The following is a 16,375-nucleotide window of genomic DNA, read 5'->3' as shown; positions in this document are numbered from 1 at the left end:
TTTCTTTACTTATGACTACCTACAACACATACCTTGTCACCACGCAAAGTCAAATATTTGAACAACAGTAAAACCATTCCACCATCATTAATGCATGCAGCACAAAGGGATGTGGTGAAAGGTAGAACAGACATCAAAGATTTTTTAATAAAGCAGTCATCCCAGAAACTCCCATAACGTGACCGTCCGCACTGACACGCAGTCAATATGGATACACACCATCGATGTGTATTTTCCAAACACTATATTCCAAACATCAGACAGCAACTACAAAGTAAAAGTAAACAATACACAAAAACGGACATAAAAAAAAGAACAAATTGTTGGTTGAAGTGTGGTCTGATACCTCCTTCACAAATAGTTTTTGTATATTTGTTGATTCTGGTATCTGATATCATCATCTCCAGATGTCAATGCTGCACAGAAATGCAAATCAATGTAATGTCCGTGAATATGGTAACAAAGACAGTTGAGCAAGACAGTGCACATCATCAGAAACTTGGTTGCAACAAGCAAGAATCCAGCTTAGAAAGTTGCTGTAAATTTTCCAAATCAATAAAGATAAACATTTTTTATTGAGTAACAAGAAGGAAACAATCTTCTCTAATTGAATTCTCTAGCTGAAAAATTGATCAAACCATCTACTTATCTGTCTGCCCTTGCGGGTTGAATTTATGAGAAATAAGTATTCTAGTGTATTCTAGACTAAGAAATTTAGTTGAATATTTTGGAAAGTAGCAAAAAGAATATACTTTTAACTTAAATTTACATTTGCTTCAGTTTTGTTTGCCAAACTTCAACAAAAATCAAGTAAAGTCACAGTCATGCTGAGAATGAGGTGTACAGGAATTTGCAAATTCAATGAAACAAAAGTGACAAACCCATTCCACAAACACTGAAATCTATGCCAAAGCAAAGTCCATGTTTACTACAATTCTGAAAATATTATGACAGTCAAATAATAATTGTATCATGATTGTCAAAAACTGGTGGTACTGTTCACAAAATGCAAAGGCAAGTCAGTTGAAAATCAGACTGAGGTCTGGGTGAAAGGTCTTTCTATTTGACTTCAACACTGCTGACTTCCACGACTGTGAATAAATGTCTGTAAGCTGACAAAAGTTGGTATGTATCAAAGGAAGGCTGATTCCTAGTGATATGTTCCATGTAAAGATTGACATCCCTTCCAAAATTCATCAACACATGCTGCTCTGCCTTTCACTCAAATAATCAACCATATCAAAACACATATCACGTAGTGCAAAATATCTCATTTCATGCGCACAACAAAAACAATAAATAGTCGCAGAAATTCAATAGTTCAATAGTTTATTTATTTATTTCAATACTGAAAGGCCTCAGGCCTATAGTATAAAACACACATCATACTACTCATGATATAAAGTAGTATAATATCATGGAGTCATATCATACCATATAATGCTGTATCACGTCATATTAGATCATATGATATCAGATGGTACCATGTCATGTCATGTCGTATCATATATGTTCTCACATCGGAAATAGTATCATACCATATCATAATACATCATATCATCGTCTCACGTCATATCCTATATATCATATGTCAGAGATCAGCTTGTACATCATATATAATGGCATATCAAATCATATACATGACATTTTAGCAAATGTAATATAGTATCATGCTAAATCACTCACTTCTCGATATCACACATATCTTTATATCATTTGTAGGGCGCACTCCATATACATATCATTTATAGAAGAATTGTCTGGATAGCATAGCTTTGTGAATAAAAATTGCAATATTTTGGATTACCTTTTCATTTGAACACGTCAGCAGTGAAGAGAATTTAGCAATCGATGGATGTACAAAATAGTATTCTTTCATATATTTTCTGCGTAGTGTATCAAATGCTGGACAGACAAGAAGGAAATGATATTCGTCTTCTATTGCATTGTTAGTGCAACATTTACATAGTCTATCTTCTCTTTTTATATTCATAAATCTCCCCTTTTCAATCAATAAATCATGGGATGAGCAACGAAAACGTGATAATGCTGTTCTGAATTTCTTAACATTTACACATGATAGATAACCTTCAGTATAAATGTGGGTTTTTAGTGTTGAGTAATACTTACACTTTGTTGATAATGAAACAATTCCCAACCACTTTTGTTGATATATGTCTTTTAATCTTTGTGTGAATGTATTTAAAAACAGTGATGGGGCGAACACTTTTTGATCATACCATAGGTTATGGAATCCAGTTGAGAAGAGTAGGTTTTTTACTTCTGATACCCAGTTCTGCTTACCGTTTTCATGCAACAATAACATCATTTCATAACATTTTTTGGGTAAACGGTGTGATGACATGTTTAATAACTTTATCCAATATTTGATCACTCTAGTTTGCTGGAATATGTGGAGGGGAAACCTGCCACATTCTCCATATACCATAACGTCTGGTGTGCTCATCTTTACTCCGAGAAATGTTTTACAAGCAAATAGGTGAACTTTTTCTATACAATCAAAGTATTTCAAGCCCCAAATTTCGGCACCATAAAGTAAAATCGGACTGATTTTGGTGTCAAATATTCTAAAAAAGGATGCTAGATTTATATCTCCTAATACTCTCAGGTTTCTTAATATACCGATTAGAGCCTTACGTGCTTGCACAGATGCGTATTTTGTGTGTGTCGACCATGACAGAATGTTTGTAAAATATACTCCAAGGTATTTGTATGATGTAGTTCTTTCTACGGCATTACCCTTATAATACCATATTTCCTTTTTCGATAGTTTACCTCCTTTCTTGAATGCAATTATTTTTGTTTTATTCATGTTTACACTTAGACAATAATTTTGGCAATAGGTTTCTAATTCGTTTATCTGCTTCTGTAGGCCGTTTATAGTGCTAGAAATGAGAACAATGTCATCTGCAAATAATAAGAGGAAAAGATAGAACATATCGGGATGCAACTGGATACCATGTGAGCAATTTCGCTCAATCTGTACCGCTAGCTCGTTTATGAAAAAAGAGAACAGGAACGGGCTGAGTACGCAGCCTTGCCTAATTCCAATGTTTACATCGAATGTTGCAGACACCTCGGTGTTGTTTCTAACACAGGCTTTCACATTTTGATATATATCACTTAATAACTTACTCATTTTGGGGCTAAGTCCATTCATGTTAAATAATGACCAAAGTTTATGTCTTTGGACAGAATCAAATGCCTTAGAAAAATCAACAAACATTGCATATAGCTTACCACTCTGTGTATTCAAATATCTCTGGATCACACTCTGTAGTATAAACATGTTATCGGTTGTTGTGTAACCCTTTCTAAATCCTGCCTGGGCTTCATTTATTTTGTCCATTGATTCACCCCAAAAAATTAGTCTTTGGTTAACAATCGATGTGAACACTTTACTGAATATGCTCAGCAATGTGATTCCTCTGTAGTTATCTACTTTATTTAAATTTCCTTGCTTATGTATAGGCACTATTATCCCAACCGACCAGGCTGTAGGAAAGGTCCCTTTTTCTAATATCAGATTAAAAATCAATTCTAAATACGGTAGAAGAAGATCAGCAGAGTGTTTAAAGAATTCTGGAATTACATCATCTATTCCCGGGGATTTGTTAACTTTAAGGTTATTGATACTTTCTAGAATCTCTTGTCTCGATATAGGAGAGTCAAGTATATCTTTTGAAACGTCACTGGTTGGGTTAGAGTCTTCTGGCCCACCTTCATTACTTTTTGTGTCTTCCTCGCTACCCGTATTTTGACATGCAAATAAGTCTCTAAAGTGGTGGAACCATTCCTGGGTTTGGATATCATTATAAGAATCCTTTTTCTTATTTAGGGATTTAAGTTCCTGCCAAAATCGTTTTGAGTCATTTATATTTTCTTCTATTATTTTTTGCTTATTGTTATAAAATGAAGTACGTTTATATTTGCAGAGGGCATTATATTTATTTCTTAACAGGTTATACTGTATCAATGAGCATTTATCTTTATCTTTCCTGAACCTATTCAAAGATTTACAGCGTTCAGATTTGAGTTTTCTGCATTCATCGTCATACCATTCGTTCAGATCATTTCTCGTACTTCTACACTTTCTTTTCATATCTGACGCTGCCAGGCAAAGGGCATCTACTATAAGATTAACGCTAGTGTCTATACATGTGAATGCACTGTCCACAGATTTATCTAAAATATCTTGCACAGGGTCCGAGAGAATGTTCTCTCTGAAGGAGTCAAGCTTGTTATGATCCCAAACAAATCTATAAGTATTCTTACAACCAGATTTCATACGCGACGATTTCACATGAAGCGTACGTAACTTCATAGTGAGCGGAAGATGCGTTGACTCGGGTCGAGACGTTATCTCAAAATCAGATACATATTCAAACAACGGTGCAGATGATATAATATAATCGACGACGCTTGCGCCGTTATTGCCAATGAAAGTGAAATCTCCAACTTTAGTGTCAGACCCACATCGCCCGTTCATTATGTGTATGTTAATTACTGCACAGAGATCCAGAAAACATTTTCCAAAGTTGTTTATTATCTTATCGGCAGAGTAACGCACTTGGTTGAAATTATCACATATAAAGTCTAGGAATGCAGTAAGTCCAAAGTAGCTTCATTGTTCTTGATGCATTTGTCAGATACACAAGAGCGAGCACTATGGATATACTTTGAAGATGTGGAGCATAATGGCACTGAAAGCCTGAGTTCCATTTGCCAGTAAATTGACACAACACACACTGCTTAATGACTTGCATGTTGGTTGGATTCAGTGTTGATATGTTGTAGTTAAGCAGATTCATCTTTACAAAAGTGAACAATGCTGTCAACTTGAGCCATCTACAGATGCCATTCACACTTTTGTGTGTGTCACAACCTTAAAGCTATTTCCAATCACACCACAAAACAATGAGTCAGTAGGGATGTGATTAAGACTGAGTGAGTGTATGAGACATTAAGAGCGTGAATAATTGATCATGTGCAAGTGAGTGAGTGAGTGAGTGAGTGAGTGAGTGAGTGAGTGAGTGAGTGAGTGAGTGAGTGAGTGAGTGAGCAAGCAAGCTAGTGAGCAAGCTAGTGAACGACCGGCAATATTCCTGCCATATCATATCAAGGGCGCAACATAGATGGGCTTCAAGTCTCATCCCCACATCAAGAGCTGGACCTTCTACCCAAACAGTGGGTTCTAGAAGCATCAGTGTTCAATGACAACAGTGAATTAGGCAATGAAGCCTCTACAAGATGAAGAAGAACACAGAAGATGGCCAGCAATCCCTCAATCTATGTTTCATGTACAAAGCATGATTTCATGTCTTGTAAAGCCACAATCAAATTCCAATGGGTCTGGACACAGCTATCACATCAGTTATTCATCGTTGCAAGAGTCATATCTCATGCAGGACATCCATCCAATCTAATCTAACTAAACACTTTGTTTGTAAAGATAAGTGTAAGCAACATCCACAGCCTTCATTAAACAGACATTACATATGCCTGTGTGGTTAACTACAACCGTTCTATTTTCCATTTGTGTCTGATCTCATCAAACACAGGCATGTCTACCTTAAATTCCCATTAGAGACCAATCCTGCTAAAATTGGTACACAGCCAATCAGAGTGATCTCTATCCTTATTGATGACAAATCAATCTTGCAACACTCAAGCAGTAAAACAATAGCTTCCTGTTGACATCAAACTCACTGATCAATTTTGTATTTAGGTCAATGATCATTTATCATAGGCACTTGATTACCGCACAGATTACTGCCTCCATCAACCAACTGGGCCCCAATGGCAGGGGATTCTCATGGAGGTATCGCAGATCAGAATCACCAACACGAGAGACAATCATCGCCTTGTAGTGGCATTCAGTTGCCTACCCAGGACATGTCCTCAAGGAGGTTAGATATAAGGTATCATGCTAACATCGATCTGGATCCAGAAAGTTGTTACTAATGTATGACTGTTCATAAGCCTATATCAGCATCAGCTATTCAGGCAGACTAGCATTTGTATTTAATAAAACATTAATGAGGAACATCTTGCACCACAAACATTCTGTTCATGTTCTTCATGTACAACATGAAAAGGCCAAACCAAGAAATATTGTCATAGAACATTTTACCATTTGTCATTATTAAACCTTTAATATATCAAATTACAAAGTATTTCAAATCACAGATTTACGAATTAGATTCTTAGACAGCAAACGGGACCAATCAGTCACTGATGCATTTTATTGATTGGAACAACAGTGGAACATAGGCTTCACAATATACAAATGATGTTAAGAATCTAAGTGGGAGTAAGCCTACTGGATCTAGGGTAATAGGGAGAGTGTAGAGATTATTGCAGCTTGATACCTGAACGTTAATAAGCATTTGGTCTGAGGCTCACGTAGCATATCTGATGTTTCCATAGGCAACGTGAATTTGATTTGAAGTGAATCTGTTCACATGGCATTCACTGGGTACCAGATAGGATGAGATGGTAATGACTGTCAAGCTTCTAGTCTCTCACTGACATTGAGTTGCATATCCCACTATGAGGTGTCAATGGAAAGGGAATGGACACTAAGGAAGTATAACAATATATGGATGAACCACTTTTTTATCATAGCAATAAAGACATTTTTCTTCCATATTGCTGACTTTTTTACTGCTCCAACTTCTAAATGCCTCTCAAAGAACAAAATGGACACTGATCCGCTGGATACGTAATATGTAGAGCTCTCAGCATGCTTCAGAATGTAAATTTGGATTTGCTATGACATAAAACATGCAAATTAATACAAGTAGCACACTGAACAACCTTCTGGAGTCAAAATGAAAGTGTAGGCATTGCATGCTGGATGCTGGAACATTTCATCCAGACAAACTGGACCCAAATCCCAGATACATTCAGCCAACAGCAGGACTCCTCGCTACCACACTCCAGGTCATGCCTCTAGTTGAACATTTCCTCAATAAACACCCTAATGGCTTCTCGCAAGCTGGGAACAAATTTCCCATAATACATCAGTCAGTGTGATTAATGACTTGATGGATGCAAAAACACTAAATTGAAAATGTGCTGAGATGTAGGCTTTCTAGCAAAACAAGACCTCAAAATGATTAAAGAGTTCTTTCAATGACAATTGCCATTAACTAATAAAAGCGGGAGGTCACAATATATGTGATTTCCTTTTCATATCCACAGTTACAAATGAAATTACACAACTTGCTTCCAGATTTTCCATAAGGGGGCATTTTGATTAAACTGGAATCAAAATCTATAAATGCGAAACATTCTAATTTTATAATTCATTTACCATTCATCACCCCATGCTCATGGGACATATCATTTCTTTATATTTCACTGTTTGATTGGAATAGCATCAAAACTTTTAATGTCTCAGTCATGTTGTAGCCATTGTTTCTTAAGACAAAAATAGTAGCAGAAAACACTACAAACTATGCATTTTCAATTATATTGTACAACACTGCTTGCAATTCTGACAATTGTTTCAATATCTAAATCATTATTGAGAAGAACACCAGAAAAGACCATGCACCATAAGGTAGGATTTGTGGCATGTAACGCTCTCTCTTCAACTACTTTTGATGGAAGTGGTCTCACATGAGCTTTTGGAGTATCCCTAACCTCATCTCAACCAATCCAATTAATGCAGATCCCTCCCTAATGAATCCTAATCCCAGCAATCCCCAGTAACCCCTCCTCTGTAAATTGTCGAGGACAGCGTGACACTGACTGTTCTTGAGGATGCAGTCTGAAGGATTCATTACAGATATTACACCTACCCTTTCAACACGGTTATTGTGTGATCAAGCTTTAGATAACTGGTCGGGTTCCTACCGATTCCAACTACTTATTAGCCGCACTGAGATCAATAAATATTCTATATGACCAATCTAAGCACGGAGCAGTGGTCTGTATGCAGTTGGAACAAGCATACAATCCTCCAGCTCCAATCAATACCCGTCCCATGAAGCAGTTGTGCAGGGGGCTATGGGTCACCATTTACCCCAGAGTTTTGGCCAATCTTCAGCATTTTGGCCATTTCTGCATGCTCTGTATATACATCTAACCAAATAATACTCCTGCATGAAAACTACCTACATGTTTAAGCTGGTTCAACTGCAAACTTTATCAGGCCATGGGCCATGTCAGTGAAAGAGTTTAAGGTATTCATATTACAAGTATGTTGTACTGCCATTGTTAATGTTGGGCAATATACATAAATATTTATGTAATGCATGTTTTCGTCACATAACTTTGGGTGTACTGATGATATTTGTCTAAAAACAAAAATAATATTCCTTGGCAATGTTGCTAACATCATAGTCAAAATATGCTATCTGAAACAAGCTCATCGTTTATCTAGTCATTTGCATCCAGTCATTGTTTAAAAACACTCGCACTGTTTCAAGTGATTAACCATCTCATAGATCAATACACTGACACATACCTGTAACCAGAACAAAAAACAAAACGCCATTATGAGAGTTCCAGCTTCTGCCAAAGAGGTGAAAACTCATGTTTACGTAAGCATGATCTCTTTTCTGGCAACAATACATCTATTGAAGCTTACAGTGCTTATATCAACATACACAATCAACCATTGTCTACACCTGAATCATTTTAATGTTTACCAAGTGGAACATGTTTCAGAATGAATTTCCTTGGGCTGGATTCTTCCAACCTTCATTGCTTATCCACAACCTAAATCGATGAACGCTGCCATTTCATAGTTGCAGAATTGCACAATATTGATCCATTTCAAGAAATGGAAACCTTAGGAAGCAAAGTGGAAATGCAAATATGAAGTCTACATTCTGGGAAACATTCTTCAGAATTGGCTTCCATTTCAATCAGAATTTCTGTTGGGATAGTGGTAATGTCATGTCAGGGCTGCTTCAAGAACTGATGGCTGTCAGACCACCTCACATCCATCCCCAAATCCAAATGCTACCTCAGCGTTTTAGATTTAGGAAATCTGTGAAACATTAATAAAAAAGCCATCCTGTTCATAAGCATCCACCTGGAAATGCTGACTAATTTGATTGCTTCATGCACGCACTAGCCTCTCCTACATGATTAGTTAGAGGAAAACTTGTCACAGAATGCACAAGAGAAAAAGTTCACATGCTGCTATTAGAGATGTAGCTGCGATGTCCTTTATTCATGGAACAGAAATCTCCGTCCACATCTCAAAGTAACAGTGATAAACAACACCCCCTCCCGATTCTGTTAGAATTGTCCCTCGTTACCCAACTGGTTTTAAGAGATGATTCAATAGATCAGCGGGTCAGGCTTGGAGATATGCTTGGTGTGCAAGCTGGTTTCGTAGTGCCAGCTCACTGAGATACCATGCCGTAGTTAACCATGAATACCCCACGTAGACACATTATACTGACACTGAGTCCACCAGTCCTTGTAATACCCATATATGCCAAGCACCAGGCAGGGACCAACAAGTACCTTATTTAAAAGTGTTTTGGTATGACACAGTCAGGGATCAAAGCGCAAACTTCCGCTCTCCAGGCAGATGTTCTAACCACTTCACCACAGTGGTGGTCCCAGAGTTATATATATCACCAAACATCATTGGGTAATACAAGCTTTTGAGACACCAAACTTAAGCTCAAACCAATATCCTGATGGTGAATGTATCAGTTCACTTACAGAGAGTGAATGGAGGATTATCACCAATACTGAAGCACATCACGCCAAGACACACTAAGATTTCCATACCAATTACAAAATGGGCACTGTGAGGATTATAAACCTAGAAATAACATTCTGGATGTTTTAGTAAATGACATCTTCATTCAGAAGACATGGAGACAATCCAGGGTTCAGTACAAAATACAGTAAGTGTGACCGGGAAAGAAGACAACAAAACTGCATGAAAACCCTATGGATTGTTTGTGACAATGAGTGCCGAGCCTGTGTGTCACACTTCCTGTAATGGACGTACAAATAGGGTCCCAAACTGAATCTGTCACTCCAATATTGAACAAATTTTGTGTCTCCTCTCCCCTGTCCTGTCCAATAAAACAGATTATGTAGATTTAAGCTCCGACCAGTCTACTTACCAGGTTTTATGAACACTTCTCAGGCCATGAACCGAGATATTGTGCTACAGCTGCACCCAGATCGGATGAAAATCCTAATTCAGGAATAAATCACATTTCCATCAGCCCCCACTGAGCATTACCTAAGGGCTGTGTGTCCGGCTGTAGATGTCAATGGTGCTAAAGGATTTGGTCTTCAGGATCGTGATGATCACACACAGAGCTAAGTAAGTCCACAATAAAGGTAAATTTGACACATTCCCACTGATGCTGACCTTTTCTTGTGACACATAGAGAAATACTCCAGCACTTACACGGAAAACGGAAGAATTATTCCCACTATAGAGCCAGATTCCACTTCTTCACCAACCTCACCTTGGCTTAGAGGGCTTTACTACAGGACGATCAAAATAAAGATCAAACAGGTGAGCACCATGACATCCTGTATTAGTTCTATTACTAGGCATTCAGAGAAGGAAAATGAGAGCACAATTAAGTTTGTTTTTTCTTAGCAGATTCTGTGTGGATTGAATTCCACCTTTTGATCAGGCTGACTGACACCTGTGTGGTTCCCTCATAGAGGTTTTTGGGTGAGATATCCAGCAGGACATCAATAGAGAAGTAATTGATTTGGGGTTCTGGAGTTAATCAGCTAATGTTTGTTTTCTATTTTTTTGAGAAAGCACCAAAATCCTCAAGGATAATATGACCTTTAGGGGATAAGTTTCTGACATGACTGATTTCTATAAATAACAATGTCTTTTCGTCAGTTGGTTGTGGTTTGCAACTAAATGTTGTTCCTTCAGTATTTGGGGATGATAGTTGAGACTTCTTGCTCCCCTAAAATATTTTGGAATGTCAACCACAATATTTCCCTATATATTTTTTAGTCAAACTGTTATATTTGAGCTATAATAACACCTTTCCCTTTTAAAATTTGCTATTACACTTTCATAGTAAAGTGCATATTCTAGTACTTTTGTTGGGTTGAGTCCCTCCAGGATTCAAAACCCAAATATAACATGTCTCATCTGACCACTGTATTAATGGCACTGTGTATTCATTCCCACTCCTTGTTTCATCATAGTCTGCACAATAATACAGTTAGCACTGTCACTTAAAGCCATGAGCAAGTGTGGTTGATGTGGATCAAGACACATGCACAATAGAAATTGTGTCCTTGTAATGAGTGTAAAATGTACAAGATTTAGATATCTACATTCAAATACTGAAGCAGTATCATGTTTTCACCTTCTCTACTAAACGAGGGGTCCACAGAATCCTCTTCCACTAACTTGAAGAGTCCTCACAAGAAATATGCGCTTCCTCTAAAACACTAATATCATGTAGTGATATATGTAGTGAGAATTATGTATGGTGGTTATTACTGCGTATCCACCAGTATGATATACATATTTCATACTTTCATTTCATATATGTGCTTTCATTCTACATATTTGTGAGTACTGGATGCACAAATAACAGTCACAAGCCTGCTGCAGGAACAATCCATGAGGACCAATAACAAGAAATATCTTACACGACTGCACACAGCACACATCCAAAGTGGCAATGACTGTTCCGCTCAGTGTCAGGATTTTGACTACTTTGTTGCCACTTAGCATAACAAGAACTATATGAACTCTGTCTTAAAAAAACAATCAACATTACTTCAATTACTAACGTCTCTTTTATATGGCCATATATATAAATTTTTGTCCTAGTAGAAAAATCCTAGATGAATCCTTTAGGTGGTGTAGAGACATTGTAAGTCATTAAGGTTACAGTAGATGTTCTTCACAGGGGAGGAAAGATGATTGATGTTGGCTGCAAGGCCATGAGGAGATCAGACACAGACAATTCTGGGGGTTAGGAAGAAATTGATTTGGAGCAAAGATAGAAATGTTGTAGCAGTATCACGCAGCCAGCAGTTGTTCAAGTCCAGACTCTTTTAACATTATCTCTGTGTATGTGAACAAATCAATGCAACATATTACCAACACGAAAACTTCTTGGTTTTTACACAAACACAGTTTCAAACAATTAGCATCACATGCAATTCCCTTCAAGAACAAATGACCATGATTCTAAATTTCAAATTCTGGGCATGAACTACTTGAAGTACTGATGTAAGCACACTGGGATGTACAACCTTGGCTACCTGTTTGGAACAACTTTTCCTGGTACTATAAGTCCTACAACTTTAATGGCTATCTGTGTTTCCAAATGGTTGGATGATATAAGTCTTATTTCCCAACCAGGCAGGCTGGCATTAAGTAGCTACTGGTACCTGACATTTAATGTGACTTTAAATGCTATATTCCATACTTGTGACATGAGCAAAATGACCATGCAGCAGCTATTGCATAACTGTTCTGTTACACTCTTCATTATTCCAACTCATGGGAACAAAGCATGAATGTATTCCCTGATCAAGAAAGCAATTTGGGTATATAACAATGGATAGAAATTGCATGTTATTCTAGAAAAGTCACTGATCTCGTTCCAAAGTTATCAATTGAGGGTTCCAGACGGGTCATGTTCCTGATGTTAAGATAAGTCAAGTTTCCAGACAGAGATATTGAGTTTCAGGTCTCTTCATTTCCATCGGCAGTGACTGCTTGGCATCAGAAATGTCCTACAGTTTTATTTAAATGTGGTCATGATAAAGGAGAATGTTCCAGCAAAATTATACCATTCCAGTCAGCTAATGCTGCTGAGTTAATATTGAGAGAGTTCGGTAAAATAAGTTGAAACAAATGTGAACATTTCCTTGTGCCATAATTATGACTTCTTATCAAATTCACTCTTACAATTGATGTGATGACTAAAACATATATTATCTCCACATAACCTGGTTTGGGATGTCATGGACTTTGGTAATAATCAGAATATCATATTTGTGCCCATATCTAACTATGTTTATGACAGTGACTCAATGTCTAAATATCGGTATATCCCCCCTCTCTCGTTCAGGAAACACCAATATTTAGGCACTCATGTCATAAAACATAGTATAACATAGGCACTTATAAAATATTCTCTATATAGTAATGCCAGTAAAATGTCAGCCGTAGTTATCTACCAATATTGATTTCACTGCGTGCTACTAATTCAAGAAAAAAGGACACCACATGAGTCCAGCTTGTCATGACCTGCAGGTAGCAACCACCACACTTAAAATCTGTATAATATCATGGTAAGTGCTGTTTAAATATGTCAAACTCTTCACAGCCACTCCCCTGTAAGAGTCATTTTGAAATCATTATTCTGAAATGTTGAAGCTCAGTGCCGTCACTGTGCATGTACACCAGACTTCAGCCCACAAATTCTGCTTGACTGACAAAGCCCTGTCACCAAGCAGAGATGGAATTTACTCCTTCTCTACACAAAATATCCAGAGCTCTGCTAGTCTCTCATGGCAATCTTACGCAAGAGGCTTGTCATGACATTAACCAGCTTACCCGATTGACCTTATCCACAAGGCTTTCCAATGACATTCTTCTACCAATTTGGTATCACTTCCAAGTCTGCAGGCTGCCACCATGATTGTCACACGTAAGTACCACTAGTGAGTCATGAACTGGTCAGGTTAGGAAACAGAATACAACTTATGTCTTCAGTTCATGAGTATGTCATTTGAAAGACAGACAACTGGCATCTGAAGGATTATTTCACATTATATATCAGCATTACACTTATGTCCACGATGGAACCATACATTGTTTGGTCCTTTTGAGTCAGATGTCAGATAACCGAGCGATTTGATTGTTCACCTGGGAACTCTTCCTTTGACAAAACAGTGCAAGCTTGGCTGGAGGTCATATCTTAAAGTATACAGAGTGATTTTATCATTTCATCTTTCTTTCCACAAGGACTGACACTGTGTTTGTATGTGGTGTCCAAAAGGACCTGTGACTACCAGGATGTATCTAGACCTAGGCCAATACCATACCCAAGCTTACAGCAGCAATTATTAGCTGAAACTCCCACCTTACAAAATGTTCATTACCATAGCTTCATCTATATTGGCAACCTGTATATCACTGGTAACAAGGCCTACAAAGAAAGGGTTTGGTGCCTTGATGTTTATTAAGTTAAAATAATTCAAAACTACGAAAAATAGAAAGAAGTTTGAAGAAAATATTGAAGGTCCTTATCATAGAATCCTAGACAAATGCTTGTTATTACGTATGATTACAAACCATGAAAGAATTTTGGCAGCATATTTTGTGCTTATGTTGATGACAGTTTAATTCTCTGAGACTCTACCAAAGTTTGAAGATGTTCTGTCAGGTATAGAGGAATAATAGCTTAAGCCCGACCTGGAATCGAGCCAAGTCCTTAGCTTTATTCAAAGCAGGGCATGAATGTTCTTTGGTAATTGCTGACTTGAGGGTGAAGCTCCATAACACAAGTGTAAAGTCAGCTTCAATCCCAGCACAGATGATGACCTTCCATAGAACTGAGAATGCATTGTGCCGACCATGAGAAAATTCCTCCAAAAACTCTAGAAAACTTGCATGTGTCTCTCAGCTCATCAACTTTTCAGATGAAGTTTGATGATGGTTTTAGAAATGCAGTGAACAAATATATTCATTGAACAGACAAGTGGGTCTATGTTGATGAAATCTAGAAGGCAGCATCTTCAATTCCCTAACTATACCACATGTTTCACTGTTACAGATTACATTCTTCAAACTATTCAGTGTGGCTTTATACTGTGTGTATTCTTAGTGACTATTTCCAAAACAGGAAAAATGAACTTCCCTCTGATTTCATTTCCTATCTTTAACATCCATTCCTAATTCTAAGAGCATCAGAGAAAATGATCAATGATCTCATTCAACTCCATGAAAGTACTAACTACATCATTAGGTCTTAATTAAGGCTGTTCCATCATGGCACACTGGACAGTAACTCGCAGAGAGAGATGACACTCTTCAAGCGTCAGCCACATTCACAATTCATAAACATCATTACCGAGGGTGATCTGGATGGGAAACCATTTACAGTCATTTAGTGTTGACTATTCAGCCATGGCATTGTCAACAGTCAAGGAACTACGAAAATGTGAGAGACTTTGAATGATAACCTATTGGGTAAAAAAATAATCAAGATTGTCCCACAGAAAATTGGACAACACACACTCCTTTGAAGAAGATTCAGTATTGATTTCCTGAATAATTCAACCAGACTGAATCAATGTCATTGATTTCATCTTTAAGCTCTGAATTTCCATCATGACTGAATCAAGACATATTTCATTTAGGGACCAACATGATAGTCAAAGTGTTCCTAGCTGACACACCATGTCCGAATCAAACCAGGGCTTCTGACAAGGCTTTGATCAAGAGACTGCTTCCACTCGAGAACTTCATGTAATAAGTCTTGCTCTGCGATGAGGCATTTCTTTACTTTCAATCATTTTCAAGACAGAGAGCACAACATGATTAATACCTAAGAGGAAATTAAGTTTAATCTTGAGACTGCAACACAGGGAAGTCAGATAGAAGCTGTCAAAACTCAGGCTGTGTTCATAACTCTCAGCTATTTGAAGAGTGTTACATTCCAACTTTCATTTATAATGTTTGCACAGACATAAATTTAGCATAAAAACTTTTGAAATTATCCATCAACACATCAATAAATACAATCCATTATGATGTAATAGATTTATTTTATAGGAACCAAATTATCTGAAACTGAAAACAAGATGCAGTCAGAAGCTCTATAAAATGGCATCTGCATATATGAGCCATGTAATTTATACAATGCAAAGTCTAAAACTTCTGATCATGTAGGGTGATCTGACTCTAGTATCAGTGTTTTTATCATTCCGATAAATTGCCAGTCTGCTTGAAAGGTTTCCAGCCTACATTAATGGGCTAGTACATTACTATGGACTGAGAAGTAGTGTCGAGCTTGAACAGTCCTTGGATGGGTGACTGTGTTTGGCAGCTTGATTCCTGAAAGTTTCCAGGACGTTAGTCCTGCGCCACAATGAAGCTCATGTGATACATGTGGTCTCACCTTAGGCAAGTGAGTTTGTTCAAAATGGTCTCTGTACACCGAGCAGATGATGGGTGCCCAGTTGGATAAAGTCATGTGACTACAACCTTTTATCCAGGGTAACAAGAATCAGATTCTGATTAAGCGCCACAAGCAATCACTTGGTGTTTGGAGAAGATGACCTGTTACTATTACTAAGAGATAACAACAGATGAAAATATTATGAGATGATACACTGCTGCTTTACATAAGGAACA

At 37.5% G+C, this 16,375-nt stretch overlaps 1 protein-coding gene across 2 annotated transcripts in view; it reads right to left on the bottom strand.

The window, feature by feature from the left end:
* LOC137274650 (myotubularin-related protein 6-like) overlaps positions 1-16,375 on the bottom strand; it is a 105,109-nt gene that overhangs the window by 48,874 nt on the left and 39,860 nt on the right. The window lies entirely within an intron of this gene.

Source organism: Haliotis asinina, chromosome 2, assembly GCF_037392515.1.
Source record: "Haliotis asinina isolate JCU_RB_2024 chromosome 2, JCU_Hal_asi_v2, whole genome shotgun sequence".
NCBI lineage: Eukaryota > Metazoa > Mollusca > Gastropoda > Lepetellida > Haliotidae > Haliotis > Haliotis asinina.
Note: the sequence above shows the minus strand (reverse complement) of the source record. Positions and strands in the feature narration are given on the sequence as shown.